This window comes from Eptesicus fuscus, chromosome 9 (assembly GCF_027574615.1).
Source record: "Eptesicus fuscus isolate TK198812 chromosome 9, DD_ASM_mEF_20220401, whole genome shotgun sequence".
Taxonomy (NCBI): domain Eukaryota; kingdom Metazoa; phylum Chordata; class Mammalia; order Chiroptera; family Vespertilionidae; genus Eptesicus; species Eptesicus fuscus.
Genome location: NC_072481.1, coordinates 61,392,341 through 61,407,452, shown reverse-complemented (window position 1 = coordinate 61,407,452; position 15,112 = coordinate 61,392,341).

Here is a 15,112-nt window from a genome sequence, read left to right as displayed (position 1 = left end):
CAGAATTAAGGGACAATTAGTAAGATATAAAAAAAAAACACACCCCAAGACAAGGAAAGGTGTATCCTAGTCTTAGACTAAATGTGGTAAGGAACTAAAAGAGGACTGAGACACTGAATACAGCAGGGACCCAGATGCAGGAATTGTAGCATAATAAGGTCTAGTGTCTGGTGAATTTGTCAAGAATGATTGGATTCTGGGTCTGAGAGAGTGGTACTAGAGTGATTTTATTTACAATTTAAAAAAATTATTTACATGCTGATAATTCCCAAGTCTCTATGTTCACCTCAGGCAACATGCTTAATCTCTAATCCCATGTTCCCACTGGGCATCTTCATGTGAATGCTTAATCTGAAGTTGATATTATTATGTGTGAAATTAATTTTCCTCTTCAAATTTCATCAATCCAATTCCCACTCTTGCATTATAACTTTCTAGTTATACTATTTGTCCCTGTCAGGACATGAACATAGTCACCCTCATGAAAAAGAGACTGGGTGAGCAGCTCTTAAATTCTGGTGAAGAGGGACTTAGGGGATAGGAAGATGTGGGTGTTCCCAGTTTGTATCCAGTCTATTTTCAAATTTTGCTGCTCTGGTTCCTGGTCCCACAGTCATGACCCACTGTCATTATAGTCTCCAAATCAATACAAACTGTATGTCTGTGCCTCCTGGTATCTGGACTTGACCCTCAAAACCTTGGGACTGTGGTGGGTGAGAGCCTTGATCCAGCCAGCTGCACTGTGTCTTCAGCTTTCTGTTTAATAAGTTCCACAAATTAGTTTTATTTTGGCATATTTGATCATAAAAACTAAGGACAAATTGCTGGAGGAAAATTCTGTTTCACTTTATTGAACCTCAAACTACTAAAAAATAATTTGATAATCTCTTTGAACAGCACAATGTTCAACTCAGTGGAATCAAAGATGATGCAAGCAGTGGATCACCTGGCAATTACTTCCTTAGCTTTCATACTGGATGAGAATCACCATTCATCAGTGTTTCCCAATTCATTAAGTTGAAGGGCAATGCTGATGGCAGGGAGACTCCTTAGCCTGTCACTCTGCCAGAAAAAAATGTTGATCACAAGAAAAAACAGAGTTCCAAGTGGGCTAAACTTGAGAAGTGGCTCAAGGTTATCTTTTATTTATTCATTTATTCATTAACTACATATCAAACACTCTGTCTTTGGTGACTTTAGTCTCCCTATTTTTCATCTTTTCTCTTACATCTTTATTTTCTCAAGTATTCACTGTTCTTGTGTTTCTTTTTCTCCAACTCATCTAGACTCTCAGGTGTTTTTTTTCCAACCATACTAACTTTTTAAGCAATTAAGATGTTAGCTTTCTTTAGCAACCTTGCAATTAACCTTCTAATACAAAATATCTAGTTAAAGAATGAAGCACATATCGATCATTGTGATTTTAGGACATCTGGGCCTTCCCCATCTCTCTGAAATCACATTACCTAATTGATCTATGCAGTAGGTAAGGTAAACCAGAAGTAAATTACTATAAAATGGAATGTTTGAGAGGAGACTAGCAAAGAAATCTCACTGAACAGGTGACTGTGTAAAGTAACGAGGCAGGGGCTTTGCTGTTTGACATAATAGACTTTGAGACTCAGTTGTGAAACCAGTTGGGAAGGTCAACTATGACCTTCAGCAAGCTGTAATCCTTAATAACTTATTTATACAATGAGAATAGTAGTACATACGTCTTTGAATTTTTGTGAAGGCTATGTAACTATACAAAGTATTTATAACACAGCACTGATATGCCATAATTGCTTAATAAATATCTGTGATGATGATGATAAGGAAGAGAAGGAGGAGGAGGAGAGGAAAGACTTGAACTTGATTGGTCTGTGAGAGAGTTATATTAATGGTACTAAACTAAAGCATGATTGATAGCCATGTGCATTGTCCTGTTTTGGCTGCTTAACACTGCTAATACTAATGCTTATCTCTAGCTTAGACAGGAACATTTGGTATGGCAGCAGTGACCATATTCTGGCTCCAAGGTTCCATTCTTGTCCCTGGCTCTACCTTGAAGCAACAAATGCTTGTAATTTAGTCAATTCTTTGTTTCCTGTGTTTTTATTTTGTTCAGCTTTGATGGAGGTTTAGTTAGCAAGACCTTAAATAAAGACAAGTTTCATAACTTCTTCTTGAACATAAGGTTTCTGCTATTATTTCATATAACAAATATTTATTGAAATTTATTATATGTCAGGCACTAAGTGCTGAGGATTCAATGGTTAATTCTGTGCTAGTAGAGCTTAAAATCCAATGGAGGTTCACTTGAAAAGATACTAAATATCATTAGTCATTAGGGAAATGCAAATTAAATGACAATGACCTATTATTACACAACTACTAGAATGACTAAAATACTTTTTTAAAAGCATGCTAAAAGTACATAATGCTGGAGCAACTAGAACTCTCATATATCGTGGGTGAGAATGCAGAATAGTACAGCAACTTTGGAAAATAGAATAGCAATTTGTTTTTTAGTTAAACATACATTTGGTATATGACCCATCAAATCCAATTTTAGGTATTTACCTGATGAAATAAAAATTTAAATTCACACATATTAAAAATGTATAATATATGTATTAATAATTGCCCAAATGTGGACACTAAAATATATTTAAGCTGATAAATGAATAAACAAGTTGTGGTACATCCATATATTGGAATACTGCTGATCAATAGAAAGGAACACATTACAAATACGTGCAGTGCTATGGATGAATCTTTAAGGCATTATATTGCATGAAAAAAGCCAGAACTCAACAGGATTACATATTGTATGAATTCATTTATGTGACATGTCAGAACAGAAAACGGATCAGTGATTTCCAGGGACTTGGGGTTGAGAGGAAGGGATGGCTACAAAGGGATAATATAAGGTAACTTTTTAAGTAATGGAATTTTAAGAGTTAAAAAGAGTATATTTTCTGTATATAACTTTTAAAAATTTAACTAAGAAAGAAGTAGAGACTGGAGGGGAAGGGACATTCAACAATGTATTGATGGATAGCTAATGAATCAAATATTCTCATCAAGAGAAGATCTAATGATATACATCCAATCCCTCATTTCTTGGGGATAAAATTTCTATGTGGCCCTTGTCATGTCAATGAAATACTAATAAGGCAAACATAAATTTTAATAATTATGATACATCAAATCAGTATTCCATAATAAAATGTTTAAATAATTATTTCTTTAAAAAAACATAAATAGGTTATAAATACTCACCAAACAAGACTTAAAATGTATGATTTTAGTTGGAGTAACAAAGTTGCAAAAAGTAAAGCCCATGTGAAAGGTATGGTCTTTAAAGTCTTATTGATGCATAAGTAAAATTTTATTTATAAAAGCAAACTTAATTTGATTGTTAGTAACTCGAGTTTGATTTTTGAAAACAGAAATCTGAATCTAGCCCTGGCCAAGAATCAATCTATCTATAACCAAAGTACCTTAACTCAACTTGTTAAAGGTGGTATTCTTTATTTTGAGAGCTCCAACCCTGAAAAGAAGTTAAAATAATTATAGTGGTTAAATAGAAAGGTATAAAAATAAAATAAAATAAATAATAAGGAATTAGATCCATGATGTTAACATTTAAAATAATTAATTGGCTTTGTAACTATTTTATTCGTTATTTTAAGTGTTTGTAATATTCAAAAGCATCAACCATGACCCATATATAATAGCAGTTAAAATCAAGATAATTTAATACATTTGTAATTGTTTAAATGCCAAAGAAGGATGAGTTTCAAAATTTTGTTTTTTAGATGAATGAGTTTATTAAATTGAGCATGAAATAAACATGCTTAAAAATCCATCGGGAGTGGCAAATATGGAGCAAATTGAGAGAGATCATTGGGTGGGTTGAAGCAATGGCATTGGCATTGGCGAAGAAGAGTTTGGACATCTGGGATAGAAATTTAAAATAAACTTAGTTTCTTGAGGAGTAAAGAAGAGCCAATAGTTTGAAGATAGAAACACAGTTACTTGAGTATGAAAAGTTTCTGAAATGTTGGAGAACCAAAGATTGACCTTGTGATTTTGCCTAAGGCTCTGGTGGTAGCAAACTACTCTTTGAAGACAAAACAATCTCTCTGCCTTTTTTTGTTACATTGCTTTTTGTTTGTTTTTACAACAGATCTTAAAGTGTCCTGAAAGTGTGAGAATGGGGTGCTGGGTGGGCACTATCTGAAGAATGCCCATGTAAGTCAGTGTTGTATGAACATAATTGTCATCTACTTTATATCAGACTGTCCAATATGGAGTTTGTTATTTCTTTCTTATAGGTAACAAATGAACCCATTCTCCTATCTTGAAGTTGTAGCTCTTGTTTTCAGACCTTTAGGCCCCCCTCTCTTTTACACACACACACACACACACACACACACACACACACACACACACACACACGTTACTTCATTGACGTCCATGGTATTTATATATACCATCCTTTTCCCAGGCTCATTGCTTTCATCTACTGATCCCTGTTCACTTCATTTATCAAATAACTCAAACATTTTTTTCTCTTCTCTAGATCCTGTGATTATTCTTAGCAAGTTGAACATCCATATAGAAAAATTGCTTAATATCCTCTGTTCCTTGATCTGCTCCCATGTTGTCTCACCTCAGTTTCCCAGGGCCATACCTGAAAATATTCCACTTTTGAAATACTGTTTTGAAACACCCCACTTATTCATAAGCTTTTAAATTTTTTCCTACCATGTATTTGACTTTGCCCAATGCCAGTATTCTTTGGCAGCATTAAGATATACAGTCTGCTGTCTCCCATCAGTTTCTTTTTATCCATCCTCCTCCTAATTGCCCTACTTCTCTTTTGGTCTTCTCAGTTTCCAAATCTCATCACTATGATTGCTCATGAAAAATACCCTCAAGACACCCACAGTCTGTTCCTGTCATTCTCCTGACCACACTCCAGCACTGGATGAACTCTTCCATAATACCACTTTGCTGGAAAACTCTCACCACTGAGTGGAATAATTTTAGATTAAATTTATAACTTACTTTTTTCAACAATTATTTATTCAGCCCCTGTTTTATTTATGCCAGGTAATATTTTAGACCTTGGAGAACCAAAAGAAGTACTAAGTATACCATTCCAGCCATCATGGAGCTGCAATGTTAGAGTGTCATTCTTCTCTTTCCTTCATATCCAATTTACTCATTGCCTCACTGCTGTTGGACTTATTGCTCCATCAGAATTGCTCTTATCAGTGATTCCCATGTTGCAAAATCCAGGGGACAATTCTTTGGGTTCATCCTTGTGATGCACAGGACAACATTTTTCCAGCAAGCCCTCTCCTTTGTTTGCTTCTTTTGGTTTCTGTTGTCATATCTTCGACCTTTTTGTCTACCCCACAGGCCACTCCATCTCAGCCTCTTTTGTGATTTCTACCTCCTTTGGTACCAGCGTCTCTATCTATGCATTTTCTCAAGAGGTGAACTCATCAATTTCTCTGCATTTAAATGACATTGTTACAGTGATGACTTCTAAATTTATTATTTAGTCTAAACTATATCCGTGATCTCCAGATTTTCACAACCTACTTAACATTTCTAGCTGGGTTGTTCACATACATCTCAAACTTGATATGTCCTTTTCCCAAAATATGTCCTTTCCCCCTTAAGTCTGTGCTTTATCTCTTTCACAGCCATTTCTATCTTAGAAAATCATACCATAATTCACTTATGCAAGCCAGAAAAACATATTAATAATATTTTAATTATGGCTCTGTCTTATCCCCTGTCTATCACTCTCCCCTTTCTCTTTATAATCCAGCCATCCTAGCTACTTCCACTTCCTCAAACTCACAAAGTCTTTACTGACTCAGGGACTTTGCTTACACTATTTCCTCTATTTGTAGCATTATTTTCCCCCCACTCAAAATGGCTGTAGAATAGCCATGAAGATGATCGATTTCAGGCTTATAATGCTCCACAAGAACTACATAATTCCTTTCTACCTCAAGTATTATGAGTGTACGTATTTGCATTTATTGATTTTGATACCATATGTGGGTGGTTTTGATGGTGGCTGCTGTCTCCTTCTAACACCTGGTTATGGTTACATGTGAATTGAATACAGCTATTTGGACCCCTATTGGGCAAACATCTAGTTAGATCTCCTCTATTGAGTGGCGATAAGTTAGGGTCTTAGCAGTGTTTATAAGATACCCTCACTTAGCACAGGCATGACACAGGCATAAAATGGAGATCCAAAAATGATAGAGTTTAGTTTTTAATACCATGAATTAATCTTAAACACAGCTGATGAATAAAAAGGATGACATCTCTAGAACAGTTAAGCTCTTTAAAATGCCCTGGCTGAGGACTCTGTGTCCCGTATTGTGTTCTTTCTTCAGGGAACACCACTGGTTTTTGACAATGCTGCTCTGCAGTAATGCTCAGTACAACAATAAATTTCTTCCAGTGTGTGACTAAAAGCTGCCTGAAAGGCTTTGTAGTCATTCGTCCCATCAGTCTTCATAAACTTCCGCATTGCAATTCCATTTGTTTCTTGGTTATTTTGCAGTTTCCCTTTAGTGGATGTCTGTCAATTTCTTCACATCTGGATGCAATTAGAGACCACTCTTTGTATGAATCTAATTATCTGTCTCTACATGTGCTCAGCAGAGTCATGATTATTAATAAGAGTTTGAATGTAGCTTTCCATTTTTAAATTGCTTTGTCCTTTTATATAATCCTCAATAACTTGAATTCCAGCCTTAATCCCAACTCTGGCTTTTAGAGAGACATGGAGAAAACTGGGACACCAGAAATGTGCTCTTATAAGTGGACCAAATCAGGAGCAATCAGACAAGACTAACTGCTATGTGGTATAATTTCAGGGGTGCAAGGGAGGACCTTTGTTCAAATATGTTCTTTGCCTTGATGGTTTAATGAGTTCTTGCTGCTTTGCTACCACTGTCAAAAGGGGAGGTGGATTTAAGCTTATAAGGTGTGGGTTTTTGTTAAATCTTGACAGCCATGTTTCTATCCTCCCTCCTTTTGTTAAAAAACAAAAACAAAACAAAAAAAAAACCCTTTCATTTCTTTTTAGAGCAATTTTCAACCCTTAATTTGTATGTATTCAGGGGCGGGGTAGGGGGCTCCATAATCATGTCCGGGGTGACACATGTGATGCAAATCTGGCCATTTACCATTTAATGTCTCCTTCATCCTAAGGATTGGTTTAGAAATGAGGATATTTTGTGAGCTATTCTAGTAAAAGCAATTCTTAAGACTTGGGAACAGATACCAGGAAGCAACACTGAACTTGAAAAGACATATGCTAAGGTACTGGAGCCACTTTTCTTTTACGTATGAGTCATATCAGAGAATGCAGCCAAGCCAGAGAAAGCAAAGCTGTGAGAAGGAAAGAGAGAAACCAGGTTCTGTTGCTTTTATTTGAATTCCTGGATTGATCCAAATCTAATGTTCCACTATCATTTATATTTTTAAATTATATGAATAAAATAATTTGCCTTGTGCTTAAGAGAATTTAGTCTAGATTACTGTTGGTTGTGACTGAAATGATTCTTAATCAAAACATTGATTATTTACATTTTTATTTTTAGCTTCTTTTCTGCAAGTAAGACTTGATACTGAGAACTGAAGGGAAAACATGATAGAAATGGATGTTGAGCAAACATGGAAGTAATTCCAGTGAAGAGAAAAGCGGAAAGAATGGAACCCTGGAAGTTCAGATTTGAAATTCAAAGTCCAAGGCTTTTGATTTTGTGCTGGGATCCATTAAATCTGATTTCTCTACTAGTGACTTCTGACAAGTGCAACTATGTGGAAATGTTGCAGAAGACACAATAGTGTATGTTATGGGCTGAATGTTGTCCTCATAATTCATATATTGAAGCCCTTATCCTCAGTACCTCAGAATGTGACAGTGTTTGGAGGTAGGACCTTTGGAAGGCTAATTAAGTTAAACTGTGGCCATTAGGGTAGCCCTAATTCATTCTGACTAGTGTCCTTATAAGAAGAGAAAATGTGAACATACAGAGACTCCAGACATGGGAGGTACAGAGAAAAGACCATGTGAAAATACAGCAAAGATGTGGCCATTTGCATGCCAAGGAGAGAGACCTCAGAAGACACCAAACCTGCAACACATTGGTTTTAGAATTCTAGCTTCCAGAACTGTGAGAAAATAAATATCTGTTGTTTAAACCACCCAAATCTGTGGTATTTTGTTAAGGCAGCCCTAACAAATTAATACAATATACAGTTCACATTTATTATTTTTCTCAGAAGTGGACTTTAATTTCAAGAGTAAGTAATATGTTATTTAGATTTGTCAGTTACTTAAAAAATGTATGTCTATTATGTGAAAGACTGTGGTGTATTTGTGGGAGACTGGGCATCCCACAATATAAAACAAAATTCTGGAATACATAATATTTATAGTCAATTTAGGTACTTAGGCCATTTGCATGTAAAACAAACAAATCAAGAAATGATAAGTAAATAATGCAAACTTGAGTATTCTGAGGGTGCTCAGAAAAGGGGAGTCACTTTAAACTGGAATGGTTGGAAATTTTTTTCCAGAGAGATGCCATATGAGTTGGGTCTCAAAATTAGAAGAGATTTTAGTTAAGAGCAAAGGGAAGGCATTCTGGGTGAGGCAAATTTTGCCACTAAAATAAGAAAGTACAAAAGACATTAGGGGAATAAGAATAAATCATTTAGGCTAGGAAAGAGGATTCCCACGGGGAGCTGTAATAAAATAAGCCCAGTAAAATAGTGTAGAGGCAGATTATGGAGAATTTGACTGTCAGATACATTAACTTGGATTTTTTTCTTAAAGGCAAAAAAAAAAAAAAAGGGGAAACCATGAATGGTTTTTCAGCAGGGAAGTGATGTGAGAAGCACCTGCTTGGGGAAAAGTTCTCTTTGGCACCCCAGAGGAGTGTGTTGGAAGGAATTCAAGGTGAGACACTGGAGTCAGGATAGGCAGGGTTGACCACCCTCTACTAAGGTGGAGACTGGGGTTGGTGAAAGTTCCCCTCACCTCTCACCTGGAAATATGTGCCTAAGTGTAACTTTTAGTTTGATTTGCCTCAAGCAATGTTAACATCATATTAACTCTTTCTAAACATATTCTAAATTCTCTTTTAAATGTTAAGTAAGTCCTTGTTCAGCTAACTTGTACATGAGAATTGGCAAATCCTCATAATAATATACATTCTTGAAATAAGATCTTTATATTCTTCAGTTACTAATTCCCCCTGGTGCTGTTGCATAAAATGCATGAAATCTCCTCATTATTGCTTAAATGCCCTTGCCGTTATGAAACTATTTATTTCATTGTGGGAATTTTCCTTCAAACACCTGTTCCTTTTTTTTTTTAAATCTGCAAACTCTCTCTAGTTCAAGGTTATCTCTCTCTTTCCCTGTGTGTGTGGTAACAAGTATTCAGCCCACTGAATCAGTTTTCTTGTAGAGTCCACTGAGGAATGTACTGATCTGCTTTATCTTTCCAGATGTGGTTTAATTGTTTAACATAAAGACATATGCTGAGATTTAGGAAGAACTCCCTCCAGAACTTAGTATTATCATTATGTGCCAATTTAAAACCATCAATGATCAACCAGAGATCTTTTCTGCCCTTCAATTAAAACATACTAGATGGGCAGGATATGGTAAACCAGATGCAATAATTAAGAGAATGGTTTAACTGTTCATATTGCACATTGCTGTTTGCTACAGCATGACCATTAAACAAAAAGTAAAGCCAAGAAGGGTTGTATGGCCTCATAAAAATTCCATTTGGCTTAGAAATACAGTACCATTTTACATTAATGTTAAACACGCCGAGAGATAATTACTCAGTCATGAGTCAACTGTGTCGAATAATTAAATATAGGAAACAGATCAATGAAAAAAAGTCCCTCTCCTTAACTTTGACCCTTTCTAAACAGATTAAAGAAAAAAATATTCACAACCTGCATAAAAGATTTTTCTTTGGAAGCCTAAGCCCTTGGGAACTGCAGGTGGCAGTCAGGAAGAGATTTTAATATTATGTTCCACATACACAGGAAAGCATTCCCCCAGCAGGTCCAAGCTTTTGCATCAAGAGCATTTATCTAGGAAGAGTAACTATTTGGCAAATCCATTAAATTATTTCAAAGGGTTGCATAGGATAAGTTTCATGGTGACATAAGTTATGACTTTCATTTTAAGTGATTATGGGAAGGTATGCCATGAAAATCTAATAGAAAGATTTTGGATTATACAGCATATAACAGTATAAATTATCCAGCTAATTATTTCTGCTGAAGATAATCATATTTGAAAATATTCCATTTCAAGCATTTATACTGTAAACATTTATTATTCCATTTTGAAAACTTCCTTCTCTCCTTTTTTTTTTCTCCATCTCTTTCTCCCTCTGCTGAATAAAGACATCTTTCTGCTATCTTGTTTGTTAATGACAAACTACTCTTTTGGAATGGGTGGGCAGAAGTTGAAACACTTTTGTGATGTTTTTCTTATGAGGGACAGAGGTGTCTAACTTCTCTTTGATAGCAGGTAGTTAAGCCCATTAAAGTCTCCTTTTCTTTGGGGTTTTTAAAGATCCCTGAAATGAGAGTAGCTCCGAATTCCCTTGTCTCCAATTAAGTTGTTGAGAGAAAAGGTAACCAGGGTTCTCCTAAGTGCCTGACGTTTAGGGCAAGAACTAGCGGTTAACTTAATGAACCACTCAAAGGAATTTATAAAAAGGTGACAGGCATGGGGGATCCAGAGAAGCAACTGAAAAGGGAATTACTCAGTTACATGAAAATCAAGAAAGTGAATTAAAACAAATCTACTGAACTTCTAAGAAGTGATCATTGCATTTTAATTGAGTCTGACCTTAGTTTTTAAGAATTTTATAATAAAGAATTATGCACTCAGCTCCTGTTGGCTTTCAACCACACCTTAAGTGTTAGAAAAGTCTTTTTTATCTCAATTGTATGTGATTCATACTTTAATACTTGTGTTGTAAACTTATATTGTTATATTTTATAGAAGAAACAGTTTAATCTAGATCAGTAACTCAACCATGTTAATGAGCCACCCGGAGGAGAGCCCAGAATTATGCAAGATGAAGGGACACTCTTATCAGGACTTTCCAAGTTAAGGTAATGGGTAGTATAATCCAGTGATGAGTTACACTTAAAGTACAGTCACATTTTATAATATAAATACATAGAAACCAATTGCATTATGTTCACAGAGTGTGGATTTTCCCAATGCCTCGTGATAACTTCTGGCAGAGATTATAAATTTATAGCATGACACCATAGCTGGGCTCAGATGTTAATAAGTATTATCATGAAAAGGCCTTCTTGTTGGAGAATGAAATAGAAAATTATCGTGGTTTACTTCTTTTCTTTTGTTCAGTTTATCATCCTTTGTAGTGGGCATATGGTTGTTCAGTCATCCTTCCATAATGTTCTGCTAGTCTGTATGGCCAGAATGGGACTGGCATCCCCCATGCCTGTGTCTCCAGGGGTGGGCATGTGAACCAAGTTAGGACAATCAGAATATTCCTATTCTCTGAGCTGTTGGTAAAAAAAAATGCTTGCTGTTTTTTAGTGAACTTAAGCTGTAAGTGTGCTGTGCTCATCTTGCTGCTAAGAGAGCCATTTGGGGAAGGGGTTCACACAGAATGAAGCAAACAAAAGAAGAATAAAATACAGGACCCTGATGACAAGGAAACTCTTGGAATCATGTTTGAATCTAGTTACATCTTTTGAACTTTCTAGTGTTTTGAGCCTATTAATTATTATTATTATTATTATTATTATTATTATTATTAATTGGGTTAGGTTTTTGTCATATGCATCCTAATGGAGCATAATACAATTTTAAAATAAGAAACATGCATAGTATGTGAGACAGGGTTATCTGTTTCTAGCTTTCAAGGATAAATATTGCTTCAGAAAATTTCTAAGGCTCCCAGTGAGTACTAGATGCTGATAGGTAGACAGATTTGGATTGTGGATCATTCCAAAATATGTATCTTTGATAGCTTCATGGGCACCCTCCCAGAGGTTTTGGTTAAGTATCACTAGAGTAGAACCAGATCAGGAAGTTATATTCATAATGATCTCCTCACTCTACACAATGGTATTGATAGACTGGGAAAGATAATTGTGTCACACTATTATATTTATTATAAAGAAGGGAGAGAGTGACCAATTCAAAGGATCTTCAAAATATAGATGGAATGATGGTAATTAATGTCATGGTAGAGGGTTTTCCTGAATTATTGACCCATTATTTAATTAGAATGAGTATGTAGAGTTTATGAGTTCAGGATCTTTTGGTCCTAACTTCTATGAGATGCATTGATTTATATGGTTATATCCCTGTTAAGATGTCATTTAGCTTTCATCTGAATATCTAAATTCTATCAATGTTGATTATCTTAAAATATATCTCATTTCATTTTGGGAAGATTTTATTAGAAAGTTTTCTTTCATTCTGAACAGATTTTTATTGCTGCTTAACTTTAACCTATTATACTAACCTACAGATTAATAGAGTAAGTCATCACTCTCCTTCATATGATAGATGTTTATGTATTTGAGGACATCTAGCAGAACTTGACAGCCTTCTCTCCTTTACGTACTGTTGTTAGTTCTTTCAACCATACCACTTATGCCATAGATTCACAAAATGTTTCTATCATGGTTTCTGTTTTCTGAATTGCTTCAATTTATTAATCCTTCTCAAGAACCATGCTTTGAATCACATACTACTCTTGAGATGCCATCTGAAAGCACAGAAAAAAATACCATTATTTTCCCTGACTCTGGATATTAGACTTCAATTTATATAACTTAAGACAACTTGCTTGGGCAGCCTTATAACAGAGTAAATTTGTTTTGAATTTGTACTTGACAATACCCAATTGCAGAAGCATTGTGTGATTCTTCACTCTGATTGTGCCTTTAAGAAGTTTTTTTGAGCCCTAGCTGGTTTGGCTCAGTGGATAGAGCGTTGGACTGAAGGGTCCCAGGTTCGATTCTAGTCAAGGGCACATGCCCAGGTTGCGGGTTCAATCCCCAGTGGGGGCGTGCAGGAGGCAGCCAATCAATGATTCTCTCTCATCATTGATGTTTCTATCTCTCTCTCCCTCTTCCTTCCTCTCTGAAATCAATAAAATATATATATATATAAAAAGAAGTTTTTTTGATACAAATAACTTGTCAGTGACTTCTTAATTATGACACTATAATATACGACTTGCTAGAAACCATCTAAAGTCTTGCAAGTCAATGGTCACAAAAAGAGTGGCCATATAATTTATCATACAATTGCAACTCTTTTGAGAGTATAAGGGGGTGCTAGTATTAATAATTAGGCCAGTGTAAATAGAAACTGACACAGCCAAACTGGGATTATGTATGGTTCCCTTAACTGTGGAACGATTGGAACTAATAGTTATACAAGCTTCAGTCTAAATAAGAATAAAATCATCTCATCAGTTTGAAAACATTTGTTAACCATTGAGTCACTTGACTGTGGTTCATTAATTTAGTAGAACCATTTTATTATTTTTCTCTATTTTGACCTTTTACTATGTGGATTTAAAGGATGCCTTCTTTGACCCAGAATTTCAGGTCGACTCACCTCATTTCCTTCGGAGAAATAGATGCGCCAAGCCAGCATCTCTGGTTTCAGATGCCCATCTTTCCCCCCTCAGTCATGGGGTATGTTTCCTCTCCTGTGAAATGTACAGTCAGTTGAGGTCACTAGACAAACATTTAAGTAGCAACCATCAGCTGAATGCTGTATGTTTGGGCTCCACCCATGGTCTCCAAGGATTTGAAGAATTCCAAATCCCTCTAAAATTCCCTTTGGGTGTAACAAGGAAGAGCGTGCAGGCTGGGAGCCAACTTGTCCTCACCTAAACTTAGTGCTCATGGTCCACTTGGGAACAGGCAGTTTTAAAACAAAACAAACAAAAAATGCAATCCAACCGTTTCTTCAAATAAACTTTGTAAAGTACCAGGGTTTAAAAAAAAAAATCTTTTGTGCTTGTTTTGTTTTTTTACCCTTTCTTTCTGGATGTTGCATATGGGCTGTTTCCTGCCTTCTAGTCAGAGCCAGACTCCAGGCTTGCATAAAATTGCGGAGGTTAAAGAGAGACATGCTTTTGGGTGGAGCTGGGGGTTTGGGGAGGGGAAGTAGAGAATAGAGACGGCTTTGAAGTCTGAGATTTCTGTCTTCCCCATTCTGCTTGGTATTTTGCAGCAGTGCCTTACTAATTGTAAATATCTTCTGAAAACTTGTTTATAAGAAGTAAGCTAGGTTTACAGGGTCATTTTTAAATTAAAATTTATAAAAACATTACATAAAAATGTAATTTATTCCACACCGTGAAAAGAAATATACTGTTTCTATTTCTCTTCTTTGGCTCTCAAAAGTATCAAGGAAAGCACATGATCTCCATAATCTTCTCAAATCCAATTTCTGAGACTATGGAGATGCATATCGCAAAAGACGTACACTTGAACACTAATGCTTTTAGTTTAAAGACCATAAACTTCCTATTGAAGAAACTAAGTAACAGGAAGATGATTTCAAATTATTTACTTGTTGTTTGATTTATTTTAAGTGCACCAAATACTTAAGGGCTTCTAAGCTCATGTACCAAGTATAAATGGCACAGTAAAACTCACGCCAGAAGACTGTCCACACTGCATGGAGCAAGGCCCAAGAGATTTAATCTTATCTACATTTCCCAAAAAGTGAACACACTGGAACTAAATCTGGGTTTTCGGGAAGTCGCCAAAAAAAAAATAAATAAAAAGGAGATGCAAAAATCATAGCAACACACTCAGCATGCTAACACCGTGTCTCCGGCTCAATCCCAGGTCACGTTTTCCTGGATGCCAAGTTGGCAGAAGGGCTCCTACTGTATCTGCTACATCACCCACATGTGCCTCTTTTGATACAACCAAGGCCAAATTGCTTCCCCCCACTTCAAAGAGAGTGATACCATTATTCCATCATAAGCAAAGCTATCTCTAAGACATGTATTCTCTTA